This window comes from Heterocephalus glaber, unplaced genomic scaffold, assembly GCF_053883595.1.
Source record: "Heterocephalus glaber isolate CG9 unplaced genomic scaffold, H.glaber_assembly_v1.0 deba00001497, whole genome shotgun sequence".
NCBI classification, from domain to species: Eukaryota; Metazoa; Chordata; class Mammalia; order Rodentia; family Bathyergidae; genus Heterocephalus; species Heterocephalus glaber.
In genome coordinates this window covers 22,237,977-22,254,803 of record NW_028258320.1, presented here as the reverse complement: position 1 = coordinate 22,254,803, position 16,827 = coordinate 22,237,977, and positions in this window count along the sequence as shown.

Genomic DNA, 16,827 nt, shown 5'->3' with positions numbered 1-16,827 from the left:
TTATCAAAAAATATATGCTTGCTTGTTGGCTTCAAATTTGTTACAAAAGGTTTATAATAAATGAAAAAAGGGCCATTAACCTTGGGCCATCTTCTTTTTACATTTAGAGGCATAAAGGGCTTTCATTCCTTCTGATTCTAATTACAAGAGATCTCTGTAATTAACCTACAAAAAGTTTTGACTAATCTTATTTACAATTATAAACCTAAAAATTATAAACAGACATTATAATTCAACTAGGCTAAATATATTTGAGTGCATTCTAGTTTTATAAATGGTCTTATATATTTGTTTGAACACTTGTCTGTCCATTTGTATACTACTTTGTTTGAGCTCAATAATTATTTTCCTTTTTTTAACCTTTAAAAATATTTTTAAAGATATTTGCCTATAATTTAAATTAACTTATAGATAAAAATTATTAAAATTAGTTTTTTCCCCCAGGTTGCTAACAGATCAAAATGATGTAATATATATTGTTGTTTATATATAATCACTCCAAAACTTTAATTGGCTACAAATAATGCATTAAATTGTTACCATCTGGTTTTTATAGGTTATTAAAGTACATTTCTGAACTTAGAAGTAATTTACTCTTTCACCAATAAGCATTATACTCATTGAAGAGTTTTAATATCCATATTTTATTATATCTAGGACTATTTTCTCAATTTCCAATTTATTGTAAGTGGATGTTAAATTTGCTCAAATGAATTGTCTGGGTTTACAATAAAATTTTATGGTAACTTTATGAGTTCACCAGTTTTTTCCTTTATTTTATTATTATATTATAAATTATATAAATTCATTTTTGTATGCTTATCCTCTTTAAGTCTCCTGAAATATGTCACATTTGCTCAAGTTTGTAAACTTCTATTTCATTTTATGTTTGCATTTGTTAAAATTTTGTTAAGGATTATGCACGTTCATGAGTTTTATAATTTGATGAGTTTTGTTTTCAAAGTAATATTGATTTCATAGTAAAAACTAGAATGTGTTCATTTATCCTTATTCTTCAAAAGAGTTTGTGTAGGACCAGTAATATATATTCTTTAAATATTTGATAGATTTGACCAGCAACATTGCTTGAGTTTGGCTTTTGTATTAGAGAAATTTAAATAAAACTTCAATGTATTTACATTTTGTATATATATTATAATTCTCTACATCATCTTTAGCTATTTTTTTCTAATTTGTATATTTATCAGATTTATACTTTTTCATTTTATTTGTAAAATTTGTTGTAAATATCCTTCACAGTACCATCTCATTATCCTCTTAATTTTTGTGCAGTTGCTTGTGATGTTACTCTTGCTAACTTAAGATTTTGGTAATGTGCATATTTTTTCTTGGTCATCCTAGCTAAAGATTTGTGAAATTAGTGGGTCTCTTTAATAAACCAAACTTTGATTTCTTTTATTTTTAAAAAAAATTAAGCTTATTGCTACACTTTAGGTATAAATAATGATCACACTCATCATAGGGAATTTGTAACTGTACATGATATATTGTGATTTTTCTTTATTTTCCCCAGTCCTTGACCCTCTGTTCAACTTCATTTCCCCTCCTTATTTATAAAAGCTTTGTTTCCATTTTTCCTTCTTTTCTCATTTTCCCCCCTCCCCTTCCAGTGGAAATGAGTACCAAAATGTATAATAGATATTGTGAAATGGGAAGAAAATATTCAAATATGTAGGAGAACTAGGGAGGAAAGGGGGGGGGGGAGAAAGGGAAAGATTTCCTTGATTTTTCCCTGTTTTCCTTTTTTTTTTTTGAGTTCTGCTCTGTTACTTATTTGCTTCCCTCTGCTTGCTTTGAGTTTCATTTGTTTCTCTTTTGAGTTTTTGTATACAAGTTTACATACAAGTTTACCTTATTTATAAAATTTATTGCTTTTAGTTATATTTTCAAATATATATATTTAAGCTAAAATTTCCCTTATTCATTTCTTTAGTAGCAACCCATACAATTCTTTATGTTTCTTTTTTATTTTTATTTGGTTAAAATATTTTCTAATTTCCATTGAGATTTCTTTTATGGAAAATAAGTTCTTAAAAATAACTTGTTTTTGTTTCTAAACATTCAGAACTATCAAAAATTTCCATTTACACTTTGCCTTAATCCATTAATGTGGCTATAACAAAATACTATAGGTCTACTGGGTGATAAATTCATTTTCACATTTCTTCATTGTTGAAATTTCAAGATCAAGGAATTTACAGATTTGGTGTTTGTGTTCAATTAGAATACACCGCCTAATTCAAAAAAAGTACCTTTACTTTGCACTTTCATGCAGGAAGATGCAAAAAGGCTTTCACAATTCTCTTTTATAAGGACACTAATCCCATGTATAAGGTATCTACCCTTATGATCTAGATATTTCCCGAATTCCCCACCTCCTGATGCAATCACATTGAGGGATAAGATTTCAGTTTATCTATGATAGACCAACACAATCATTTAGATTATAGGCCATCTCATGTGAATTTCCATCCATTTGACACTTAAATTATTTATTTCAGCCTTTTTAAAGTTATGAAAATTATTCTGTGACCTAGTATTTTTATAAACATGCTATGGGAATGTTGAAGAAGATATATAGTAAATGACCAATTTCTATACATAAAGATGTTCAACATCACTAATTATCAAGGACATGAAATAATACTTGACATGTGTCAATACATGCTTTAGCAAAACTGAAATGATAGAATTTGTTTACAAGAATGTGAAGAAATTAAAACCCTTGTACACTGTTAGTGGGAATGTAAAATAGTACAGTTCCTATAGAAACTATAATGTAGATTCCTCAAAAAGTTTTTAAAAATAAAACTATTAATTTGTCTTTCAATCCCACTTCTGGGTATATGTCCAAAACAGCTGAATTCAGATCTCACAGAGATATGTGGATTTTCACACTTATTGCAACATTGCTCAAAATAGACAAGAGATGAAAACAGCCCCTGTCTTTTGATAGGTAAATGGATACATACAATATAGTATAAAACATATGATCAAATATTATTTGAAGTTAAAAAGGAATAAAATTTGCCACTTGCTACATGGATAAACATGAAAGATACTGTGCTAAGTGATAACCCAATCACACAAGGAAAAAGAAGATTCTACTTGCATGACATATCTATAGTGCTCAAACTCATGGAAGTATAAAGCAAAGTAGTAATTACCAGGAGTTCAACATTAGGATACTGGAGAATTATTGTGTAATGCATATAAGTTTTATTTATATGAGATGAATAAATTGTACAGATCTTCTGTATAAGACTAAACCTATAGTTAATAATCAGATACTGTGCATTTCAAAACTTTTAAGTGGTGTATTTCTTATGCTTCCAAACACACATAAAACACCAATAAATACAAAGGTGTACCAGGAACTTAGGAAAGAATTAATATATCTTTTACCTTCTTTGTAAGTATAGTATCATGAGAACTTGCATATTTTCAAACTCATCAAATTTATAGGTAAACATGTACGGCTCAATTATACTTGAATAAGTTTATTTAAAAATAGCATGTGTTATTCCATTGAGTAAGAGAATGTTCATAAAATATTAATTTTCCAAGATTTTTACTAAATCTGCTCAAAAATATTGATGTATACTGAAATGAAAACCTTTAATATATAACTTGCAAAACTTTGAAAAGGAAAAATTACTATAATTTTATTCATAAAAGTGAAAGCATAAACATAGTCCAATGTTGATCACAAGAAAATGAACAAAATTTTTTATATATTTCTTACAATGTTATAATAAATCTGATTAATTTAACTATGTAGCTAAATTTCAAAAACAGTATAGTGAAGAAATGAAGTTATAGCCCCCCAGTGCCTAGCAGCAGAGCTGGCCCCAGCACAGAGGGGGTGAACATTCCAGGCCACACAACCACCAATGCTGACGCCTAGGAGCAGAGGTGCCCCCAATGCAGAGGAAGTGAAACTTCCAGGCCACCATACCACTGCACCAAGTGCTAAGGAGGTGACCCGCTTGGGTGCCAGCAGCACACATCACTCCCACTCCTGGTGAAATAAGAAGACACATAAACAAGTCTCAAAACCAGAGTCCCAGATCACCTAAAGCAACCCCAAAGGGAAACAAGATGTAACAATCTGATATTTTACCACCTGGAGTCTCTGAACTGGCAACAAAAGAGGATCTGGAAAAAATGAAATCAGAAAAAATTTCTCAGATAACAACAGAGATTGTGCCCACAGTGCAAGACATGATTAATGAATCTAGAGAGGACATGTAAAAAAATAGAGGAGCTGAGGAACATGATGGGATCCCAACACATGAAATAAATGGAATCCACAAAAGAGATGCAAACAGATATCCAAGGGATTAAAAACTCCATTGAAATGTATGCAGTCGAATGAGTCAATGTGAGGACAGAATTTCAGATATAGAAGATAAGACTGCAATTAGTGAACAGGAAAAGAAAAATTTCTTTATAATAGTATGGGACCATGAGAAATCAATCCAGCAGCTGCTAGACCATGCAAAGAAGAATAACATAAGACTGATTAGAGTCAATGAAGAAACAGGAGAGAATGTAGATGACATAAAAAACTGTTCAAAGAGATGGCAGGAAACTTCCCAGACAGGGGAAAATAATTTGACATACAGATAAGTGAGGCATATAGGACTCCAACTAGCCTTGATGAAAAAATCCTACACATAGGTATATAATCAAGATTCCACAAACCAAACAGAAGGACAAAATTCAACAAGCCGTTAGAGAAAAGAAACAAATCACATACAAAGGAAAGCCCATCAGAATCACATCAGACTTCTCAACACAAACTATCAAGGAAAGAAGAAGAGCTTGGAGTGATTTCAAGCCCTGAAGGGAAACAGCCTCCAACCCAGATGGATGTATCCTGCAAAACTATCTTTCAAAATTGATGGAGAATTAAACTTTTGTGACAAAGAGGACCTTAGGAACCTTATGAATACCAAACCAACACTCCAAAAAATTTTAGACAATATCCTAGGAAAAGACAAGAATCACAACCCCAGGAAGACCAACAAAATGAATCCATTGGGCACAACAAGAAATTAAATGCAAAAGGGGGGAATCCAACAAAAAGGAAAAGTCATGAGAAGGATAAGTCAATATATATCAGTTATAACCATCAATGTTAATGGTCTCAATTCACCAATCAAAAGAAATAGACTGGCAGAATGGGTCAAGAAGCAAAATCCAACAACATGCTGCATACAAGAAACACACTTAATTCAAAAAGAAACTCATAGACTGAAAGTTAAAGGGTGGAAAATAATACTCTATGTGACAAGAGACCAAAAGAAAGCAGAAGTGGCTATCCTCTTTGTAGATCAAGTGGATTTCAAACCAACACTGATTAAGAGACACAAAGAGGGATACGACACCCTTGTAAAGGGAACAATCCAAGAGGAAGAGATGACAATCATAAACATATATGCACCAAACACTAGCGTGCCAAATATATATAACAAATACTAACAAACATGAAAAATCAAATAAGCACAAATACAATAGTAGTGTTAGAAATCCGTACTCCATTGTCACAAATAGATCAACTAAACAAAAAATAAATGGTGAAATACTAGAACTCAGTCAAACTCTTGAACAAATAAACTTAACAGATATTTACAGAGTGTAACACCTCACAAAATCAGAATACACATTTTCAGTTGCACATGGGCCCTCCTCCAAAATAGACTACATACTCACTCATAGAACATGTTTAAGTAAGTGCAAAGGAATTGAAGTTATCTCCTGTATGTTATCAGACCATAGTGCAAAGAAATTGGAGATCAATAGCAAAAGAAACCACAAGAATTTCAGAAACACATGGAAATTAAACAACACACTTCTGAATAACCAATGGATCACAGAAGAAATTAAAGAAGAAATCAGACAGTTTCTATAATTAAATGACAATGACAAAACAGGATATTGGAATCTAAGGGACACAATGAAAGCAGTCTTACGAGGGAAATTCATAGCAGTGAATACTCATATTAGGAAAATAGAGTGAGCCCAATTAAACAACCTGATACTGAAACTGAAGCGTCTAGAAAAAGAAGATCAGGATAAACCCAAAGCTCATACAAGGGAGGAAATTATAAAGATTAGAGCAGAAATCAATGCAATGGAGACTAAGAGAATGATACAAAAAATCAATGAAGCCAAGAGTTGGTTTTTCGAAAGAATCAACAAAATTGACAAACCCTTAGCCAACCATTATCAGAAAAAGGAAAGAAAAGACTCAAATCCATGCAATTAGGAATGACAAGGATGAAATGACAATAGACCCTGGAGAAATCTAGAGGATCATCAATACTTATTTTAAGAACCTATGTGCCAATAAGAAGGAAAGCACAGAAGAAATGGACAGGTTCCTAGATAAGTATGAATTACCAAAGTTGAACAAAGAAGACCTAAATATTCTAAGCAAACCAATATCAATCAATTAAATTGAAAAAGTAATTAAAAACTTACCAACCAAGAAAACCTGGGTCCTTATGGCTTCACTGCTGAATTCTACAAGACATTTAGAGAGGAGCTACTGACACTACTGTTTAAACTCTTCAGTGATGAAAGGGAAAATGTAAATGAAAGGAAAATGAAAGGGAAGTAATACTCCAGAATTCACTCCTGGAAGCAAGCATCACCTTGATCCCCAAAGCACAGAAAGACCAAACTGAAAAAGAGAACTATAGGTCAATCTCACTAATGAAAATAAATGCAAAAATCCTCAATAAGATACTGGGAAATAGAATGCAGAAAATCATCAAGAAGATCATACACCCTGATCAAGTGGGATTCATCCCAGGGATGCAAGGATGTTTCAAGATACACAAATCAATAAATGTAATACCCTGTATCAATAGAGCCAAGGACAAAAACCATATGTGATCAATAGATGCAGAAAAAACATTTGACAAAATCCAACACACATTTATGATAAAAACCCTACCAAAAAATGGAATAGATGGTCTCTACCTCAACCTGATAATAGCCATCTATGAAAAACCAACAGCCAATATCATACTAAATAGTGAAAAACTGAAATCCTTCACACTAAAATCAGGAACATGACAAGGATGTCCATTACCACTATTCCTGTTTAATATAGTTTTGGAAACATTAGCCACGGCAATTAGACAAGAGAAAGAAATAAAATGAATAAAGATAGGAAACAAGTCAAATTGTCATTACTTGCAGATGACATGATACTCTATATAGAAGATGCCAAGAACTCCATCAAAAGTCTTCTATACTAAATAAGTAAATTCAGTAAAGTAGGTGGACACAAGTTCAACACACAAAAATCAGTAGCTTTCCTCCACATAAACAACAGATTCACTGAGAGAGAAATAGGGCAAACAATTCCTTTCACGATTGCATCGAAAAAAATGAAATACCTAGGGATCAACCTAACAAAAGAAATCAAAGACCTCTTTTCTGAAAATTATAGCACTCTGGAAAGAGAGATTGAAAATGATAACAGAAAATGGAATGACAGCTCTTGGTCCTGTGTAGGAAGACTCAACATAGTGACAATGACTGTACTTCCAAAACTGCTATATAGATTCAATGCAATCCCAATTGAAATTCCAGCAGCTTACTTCATGGACCTTGAGAAAACAATCCGAAAATTCATTTGGACCAAGAGACCTAGAATAGCAATAGCAATTCCAAGCAACAGAGACATGGCAGGGGCTATCACAACCCCCAACTTGAAACTATACCACAAAGCTGCTATGATAAAAAAACCATAGTACTGGCAAAGAATCAGACCTGAGGACCAGGGGAATAGGGCCAGTGGAAGATGCAGAAACAACTCCAGACACACTTAGCCACCTCATTTTTAACAAAGCAGCAAAATACTCTCACTGGAGGAAAGATAGCCTCTTTAATAAATGGTGCTGGAAAAACTGGATTTCAATTTTCCAAAGAGTAAAACTAGAGCTATATCTCTCACCATGCAGTAAACTAAAATCAAAATGGATTAAATATCTAAATATTAAAAAAGAAATGCTTAACTGGCTAGAAGAGAGGTTAGATAGAACTGCTGAAGACATTGGTGTAGGGAAAGATTTTATGAACAAAACCTCATTTGCCTGTCAACTAGTCCAAACAATCGACAAGTGGGATCTCTTAGGAAAAGGCTTCTGCACAGCAAGAGAAACCACTAGCAGTGTGAAGAGACAACCCACAATGTGGGAAAAAATCTTCACCTGCTGTTTCTTCAGAAAAAAGTCTACTATCTCGAACTTATAAAGAACTTAAAAAAATCAGACCTCCCAAATTGAAAGACCCAATCCCAAAATAGGCATCTGAAATGAACAGACATTTCTCAGAAGAAGAAGTCAAAATAGCAAATAAACTTATGAAAAAATGTTCAACATCACTGCTCATTTGAGAGATGTAAATGAAAACAAGGCTGAGATTCCACCTCACCCCAGAAAGAATGGCTGCTATCATGAAATCAACCAAAAACAAATGCTGGCGGGTCTGTGGGGGAAAGAGGAACCCTGCTCCACTGCTGGTGGTAGTGTAGACTGGTGCAACCACTGTGGAAATCAGTATGGAGATACCTCAAAGAACTAGGACTTTAAATCCCATTGACCCAGCTATTCCGCTGTTGTGTATTTTCCCCAAAGAATTAAAAGAATCATACCACAGTGATATATGTGCACCCATGTTCATAGCAGCACAGTTTGTAATAGCTAAAACTTGGAAGCAGCCCAATTGCCCATCAACTGGAGACTGGATAAAGAAAATGTGTGGGGTTTTTTGTTTGGTTTTTTTTTTTTTTTTTTGGTACCAGGGATCGAACTCGGGTCCTTGCACTTGCGCAGCAGGCAGCGAAACCACTAAGCTAAACCCTGGTCCCGAAAATGTGTTTTTTTAAAATAAAATGGAATACTACTTAGGCAATAAAAGAGAAAAATTAGAAACATAGCTAAATTGATGCACATTGAGGCAATACTCGTAAGTGAAATAAAAAGGACACAAGTGTAAATACAGAACAGTTTCTCTAGTGTGAGAAACTGAAAGTATAAATAAGGACTAAAAGGTTTAATAGATATTGAGAAATAGGAAGAAAAGGGGCAACGGGGAAGGGAAAGTGGAGGGGTAGAGGAAGGGAAAGTCGAGGGGTAGGGGAAAGGAAATAAACAAATGGAATTAATAAGAGAAAATGAAAAAATGGAGACAAAGTCTTTGTAAATAGGGAGGGATGGAGGGGTTTAAAGGAAGACAGATCAAGAGGGAAAAATAAGAACCAAGAGAGTTTATGTAAGGGTGCAAATTTCTAAAAATGAATGTTATTATATTCTATATATAAAATGTACCAATAAAATTAATTTTAAAAAGAAATGAAGTTATATATGGCCTTGTATACAGTATTATTCAATTCATATAGAAATTCAAATCTCATATGTGATGATGGAAATCAGAGCAATGATCAGCAGTGGAGGTGAGATTGACTGGAATGAGGTGCAGGAAGTTTTCTTTGATGATAGAAAATTATTATATTTTCCTTGGATACTTGGTTACTAAAATTTACAGAGGTATATATTTGTAAAAACTAATTAAAGTGTGGGATTAATGTTTTTTCTCTAAATATAGTGTTTCTACCCACAAATTTGTAAAACACAACTTCACAAATAATGCTTACTATTTGTCATACAAAATTTATCAAATTTTGCTCCACTTTCTATTTTACACCTATGATGATATGATTATATGTTTCCATATGCTAAAATATTTTATGTAAGAGTTTACTTTTGAGCCATCAAATTTAATGTAAGAATAAAGAGAATTTCTCTGAACAGAAATTAGGAATCAAAACAGATTCACTTCTTTTATTTTCTGGAAATATAGTTTTTTGTTTTTTGATTTTTGTTTTGGTTTGTTTTTTGAGAGAAGGTCTTGCTATATATCCCAGGCTGGTCTTGAACTCACTATGGAGCTCAGGATAGCCTAGAAATTTGGCAATCTTCCTACTTTAGCCTGCTAAGTGCTCAGATTACAGGTATGCACACCATGCTTGACTTGGAAATATGTTTTTTAAGAAAAGCAATTCTTTTGAGGACAGTTCAGGGTAGCTTCCATTTCTAATAAATATCAGTTTTCCTTATTGCATTCTATTCATTAAGAGATGTTGCATTATGTGATATCTCATTTTATCATATTACATATTGATTGTAATATTTTAAATGACTATAATACCAGATATATTTTGGGGCAACTAAATGTAAGTTTGAGAATAAATATTTCCATGAGTGTGATTGGCAGTCTTCCAGCTTTCTCATTTTATTGATTTAAATTTGGATTTGACCTTGCATATCAAGGTGAGGTAACTGGAAGATGGTTTAATTTTATCTGATGGGAAGAATAGCAGTCATATTACCATTTTCAGGTGTTAGACACTAACATATTCTGTTAGCGTTCCAAGGATAACACTCAAAGTATAAAAATAAAAAACTTATTTTCAATTATTGAAGCATCTCATATTTAATATATATATATTTTACCCATACTAATGTATAATCAGTACCTACATATTCTGGGTAGATCCAAATAGAGAAAAATGAATTGATTATTGTATGACCTGGGAATATTTTCAATTGAAATTGCTTGACATTTATTTGAAATAGCTTTTCACATATGTTGAAGCTTTCCTTGAGGAGATATGCTGCTTTTCTAATAGGAAATATATAACTTTAGCATTTCTCCAGGAATCAAGATTTCTGAAAGTAAATTTAAGCCTTTACTTTTAAAAATGAAAATCATTGGCATTTTTAAATGTGAATTTTTTAGTTTTTTATTCAACAAAGTTTTTAAAAGATGTGATATTCTATATTATTCATAATGATATTTCATTCACATTTTATACTGGAATTGATGCTTAGTGGAACTTAGTCAAATGTTCATAGCTTTTTGTCTTATAAATATATCTTTAAAAACACAATTTGTAGAATATTTGAGTAGACAAATTGACATTCTGTATATATTCAACCAGTAAAAAATGTTATATAAGTCAAATAAACAAAGCAACAATTTCAGTTAAATTACTTGTTACTTTTGGCAGAGGAAGAAAGTATAGCTGGCAGTGAAAGATGGTACCACTAATTTTAGACTTTCAGAACATGTGGTATTTATGTCTGAAGAGTAGCTATAGACATATCAAATGGTGTTTGTGCAAATATGGAATAGTTTGCAGGCAGTTATAATGAAGGAATTTTTCCAAGTTGCTTAATAGAGTGCTTTGGATTTTATTTCTATTTATCACATCAAAATACAAGTTCTAAACGACCAACAATAATTGTTTTAATATTATTGTTGCTATTGCCCTGATGGTTTAGATCCTTAGTGGTAGTTCTACAAATGAATTTAACCTAATCTTCTTGTAGAAATTATGTGTGTTTTTATTTTTCATTACTGCTATCTTACTTCCCATAACCTCATCATAATGATTCTTCATGAAACAAGTTTTTGTCAGTTAAATAAAACTTAATGATAAAAATAATATTTTAAATAACTGGGGAACTCTTTTAGTATTGAAAACAAGTTAATAAATATTCCAATTCACTTAAAAATTTTGGAGGGGTTCATGAGGCTAGGATTTTATAACATTTCTCAATTTCCATGAAGCTTTATTTATTTTTTATTTGTTTAGATAATTGTATACTTTATGTTTCTCAACAAAGCCTGGCCGCTAAACAAATTTCTCTCTGGAATATATGGAAAAGGAAAATATTTCCCCTGAAAATTGGGAGTAATTTTATATTTTTAAAGCAGTGAAAATATTAATATATCATAAACATATTTTTAAAGGTTGGTATTTGCTTATGATGATGTAATTATTCAATTTTATTTTATATCACAATATAATTTGATATTTCTGACACAAACTTACTAGAACATAATAATGACAGAAAAAGATCTGGTCCTGGAGATGAACATGTAATATAGATAAATATAATGTGATGGTGAACTTAATAAATCTTTATAAAAGTGAGGAATGTTAAAGAGGAAATTATTTTGAGACTTACGTCTTTGCCATTGAAAAGGCCTGAGTATAAACCAGACGAAATATCTGAAAAAAATTTTATTTCAAATAAGATATATGTAAGGATATTGTCAGTTTTAATTAAATTGATATTTGTTTTATTCTTAGATTTAGTTGTCCTGGCCTTCCTTTATGCTCTGATCATAAAATAACTAATCACAAAATGATTTAGATGAGACTGAATTTGAAGCAGTAATAAAATTTTTCAACCATGCCCATCATGACTGCCAATTTTAACTGTTTAAACAGTTCATATAGAAGTTCTGGAGTTCCATGTAACTATTTTTTTTTGCCCTATCACCTGCAAGCTTTAAAGGTCCACAGGAAGAATGCTGGAAACCCTTGAAGCCAAAAGAGAACTGTGCAATTTCCATGAGAATAAGTACAAAATAGCCTGCTGAAGGGTGAGATCAAGGGGAGTCCACAGGCAGCTCATCCTGTTCCTGACCCCTTGTCAAGAACCACATGGTGGCAGCAAAAGAAGGAAGCTCAGAAATGTGCACTGGAACAAAGTAGGTACACTGAGGTCGGGGAGCAGTACAAAAAGCCACACATAGGAAAGTAAGTGAAAGGAGAAACCCTTAGGACCAAAATCTAGTATCAGGGGAGTTTATAAAGGGAAGCTGGATAGTTCCTGGTCAGTGGCACATCACATATCCTAGGTCCAGTGTACATGCCATCTTGGAAGAGGGCTAGATGCCTTGAAGGAAGGAGGCTAGCATTTCAGGAGTAGCCTGCCAATGGGATAGGCTCCCAAACTTGCTACCCTCTTTACCTAGAAAAGGAACACAATGAATGGGATATCTTTAGGCCAGCTCATCAAAGAAACTGAAAACTGGAGAGTGGTATATGAGAAGACATGTACTGGCCCTTGGGAATATAGCATTCCAATTAGTGACCCAAATCTGAGTTCTGAGAAAACTGTGGCCAGGGAGGTGAACAAACTAGTAGTGTCTGTGAGCAGTGGTACATTGGGAAAAGGAGAGGCAAAATGATCCAGAAATAGGCACTTGCTTATCTTTTCCCTAAACACTGAAAGTGTTGTCATTGCCAGATATCCTGTATGTTGCCCATGATGACCAGCACCATGAGCAAATGTAAAGAAAGTGGTGCCAGGATCAGAGGAGATACAGTGAAGCACTAGGCAGAAGGCTTGTGGAGCAAAAATACAGAGGGCACCATGGAATTTGTCATGAAGGGAAAAGAGCAAGGGCAGAGAGACCCCTGGTGGGAGTTTACAGAGAACTGGGTGCTATGCCAATAACTTCACATGCTTTCCTTCCCAAATTAACTTAGGTGGTTAGATATTGGGACCAAAAAAAGTCTACAGTTAGTCACACCCAGAGCATGACCTGCAGTCATGACAGCCATGAGGTGGGCCCATCAAGTTATTCAAAGCAACAAGTCTCCTTCCTAAGTCAGGCAACTGATCAACTCACTGGGAGTGGGTGAAAAGGAGAAATTAAAGTCAGAAACCAGCAACTGAATTCAGACTGAAATATAAAATGGACTATGAGGACACTTTGATTTTGGTTTTGTACCTTTGTGATCTTATTTTGAAGTGGAGGTGCTATTGTTTGCTTGAGTTTTTTCTTTTTTTCTTTCTTTTCTTTTTTCTTTTTTGTATTTTTCCCAATTTTATCTTTTCTTTTCCCCCTTTCTCCCACAGTTCTTTTTTCTATTATTTTTTATGGCCAGAGGCAAAAATGGAGTTATGTTTCCAAATGCCATAGCCAGCTTGCAGGCAAGGTGACATTGAGTCTTAGACAGTTATAGTCACACTTTAATTATGAAATGATTTTTCCTCAAAATTATGTAGAATTTGCTCCCAGTGGTTTAAACTAAATCATACCTTTCATGAGTAAGTCAGGGTAACCTTCATCAAAATTGTATATAAAGGGCCGGGGATTTAGCTCAGTGGTTCCGCTGCCTGCCTCGCAAGCGCAAGGACCCGAGTTCGATCCCTGGTACCAAAAAAAAAAAAAAAAATGGTGTATAAAGATCCAAACATAAACTACAATATATTAAAATGTTCTGATAATCTCAAGCTTCCATCAATCTCTTATATACTTCCATCCCTTTGCATCCCTTCTGCTCATGCAAGTATTCCCTCAAACCCCCTCAACATAGCCCTTTACTCCAGCTATAAAAATACTTTCTACAGAGTCTGAACTCCTCTCTATTCTCCACATATTGATATTTCTACTCTTTTTTTTCTCTTCTTATTAACTTACTCTTACCTTTTTCTCTTCTTTTTCTATTCTCCATCTCTCCATATTCTCATCTGTTAGTAGCAGTGTAAGATAGTTTATGAAAAGCACTGATAAAGGGAGAAATTTTTAAAGCAAATTTTAATGTACATGCTGGATGTATGGTTGGATCTATTGACACTGATATAACTGATAGCGATACTCTCCATGCAACACAAAGATCAGGTCTGATCCTATTAACATGAGTAGATTGAAGAGGTAGATAGATACCAAAATGGAAAGCCAAGATCAAATTACTAGAAAGCAGACACCATCTAAAGAGATCTCCATGCTAGCAACAGTCTCATTACTCTAGTTGATCCTCAAACTTCCATGTACACAGAGAGAGAGAGAGAGAGGGAGAGGGAGAGAAATATGAGAAAACAAGGCAAAGAAAACTCCTCCAAGAACTCCAGTATCCCAAAGCTAATGCAAGGGAAATAAATAGGGAGTAAATAAAAACAAAAGAGCAGAACTCTTTGACGAAATTTGACGAAAGAATTGACGAAAGAGGAAACAAAAATAATGACCAGTAAAATGTTTGGCAAAATTTAAAAAAAACAATGCCACTAAGCAGATAATGGACTTAATTAACCAAGTGGTCAGTGAGCTTCAAGAAAATACATATAAAAACTACCATAGCTAGCCAAAACAATTCAAAACATGAAAGATCAGTTTACCAAAGATTAAATTCTGTGAAAAGTACCAAACAGAAATCCAGGAGATAAGAAATTCTCTCGGAAGTATGGGGAGCCCAGGTGTCAGAACTACAAGATGGATGCATGTGACCATATATTCAGAGCTATATTAAAAACAAGATAGCAGAGAAAATGGATCCACCACCTGGTAGATGACACAAACAAGACTGATTTAAGATTAACTGGAGCTAGGAAAAAGTCAGAAGATGACATAAATGATATCGAATATCTGTGTCCACACATCATAACAAAAATATTTCTAAGTATGTGTAAAGAATTCAACATACCAGTAAGTGAAGATTATAGACAGGGCCAAATAATAACTTCTTGACAAGAGATCATATTCAACAGAGATTCAACATGGCCAACTAGATAAGGTGTTGTTTTAGAGATTCTCAGAGAAGATTCACTGAAAATACAGGTATTCTGAAACAGGTGAAGTGATCAGACCCTGAAATGTAAAAAAAAAAGAAAAAGAAAAAGAAAAGATGATACATGTATATCAAATTAAGTATCTGGACCATTGAAAAGGGGAACTGGCACTTCCATGGCTGCTCACATCACAGTGGCCTTAACAATCTCAGGCAACAAGCTAGCACTGTAGAGGCCAGCCTCCTGGGAAAGACTTCACAAACATCTCCTCATCATCACATTAAACACTGGGGAACTCTGCATTCTCTCCAGTGCTCACTATAGGCAAGAGAAACATTCCCCATCCTAGGCAGAGAGAGGCTAAAAATGGTGAGCAGTTCTCACCTCATATGTGGGTAAGGACCCACCAGTTTGCCAAAAGAGAACCACCATAAATCACATCCTTGGAGGCAGAAGGGAGGGAATTAGACAAAGCAGTTGGTGCATAGTATGCTCGTCCCTATTGTTTTCACAAATACCAGAAAAACCCGAGTTAGCAAGAAATCCTATACAGAGACCACCATCATTCATCCACAGATCAGGGAAAGGGTCTCTAAACCAGTCTTGGGAATCATGTCAGATTCTGCTGACTAGAAATGGGAGCTTTTGAGATAGAATCAGTTTAGGATTTGAGCACAAAGGAAAAGATGGGACAGGATGGGGTAGAGAACTTCTGATGACAATCTAGTTAGGAGTCATAGGACATTGGCAGAAAGTGTAAGAGAGCTCAGTGTTGAGAAAATTATTTCACAAATTAATTGAGACAGTTGAATTGTGGGACAAAGATGAAAATCTGCAGTTAAAGCACCCAGAGGACTGACTGCATTAAGGAAGTGAGTACAAAGAAATTGACAACATTCACCACGTCCAGGCAGCCTGATAAACAGCCTAGACTCAGAGGGGAAATTGATGGGGCTTCCTGGAGACAGACTGTGGCTAAAACAAGAAGGGAAGTGTGTAGACACTCAGGGTATATGGCATAGAAGTCATATGGGAATTACAAATAAGTTTTCCAGCTGGAGTGTTTGATCTGAGTTCCCACTGGAATTTGCTTTTGTTTGTTACCTTTTTCCTCTCACTATCTTCATTTCTTTTTTTGCTTTGGTGTAGTTGCTATTTCTTTGCTCTCTCTCTCTCTCTCTCTCTCTCTCTCTCTCTCTCTCTCTCTCTCTCTGTCCCTCCCTCCCTCCCTCCCTCCCTCTCTTCTCCCCATTCCTTTTCTTCAATTTTTGGTTCTATATTACTTTTTTAAAATTCTTTACTTTTTTCTCCTACCTTTTAAATTCTTCTCAAGTGCTGCTGTTCCTTATATTTTGCTAAGTTTTGCATATCTTCTCCTTATTAACTTTCTCCTCTCCATAATCTAGTTTTTTGT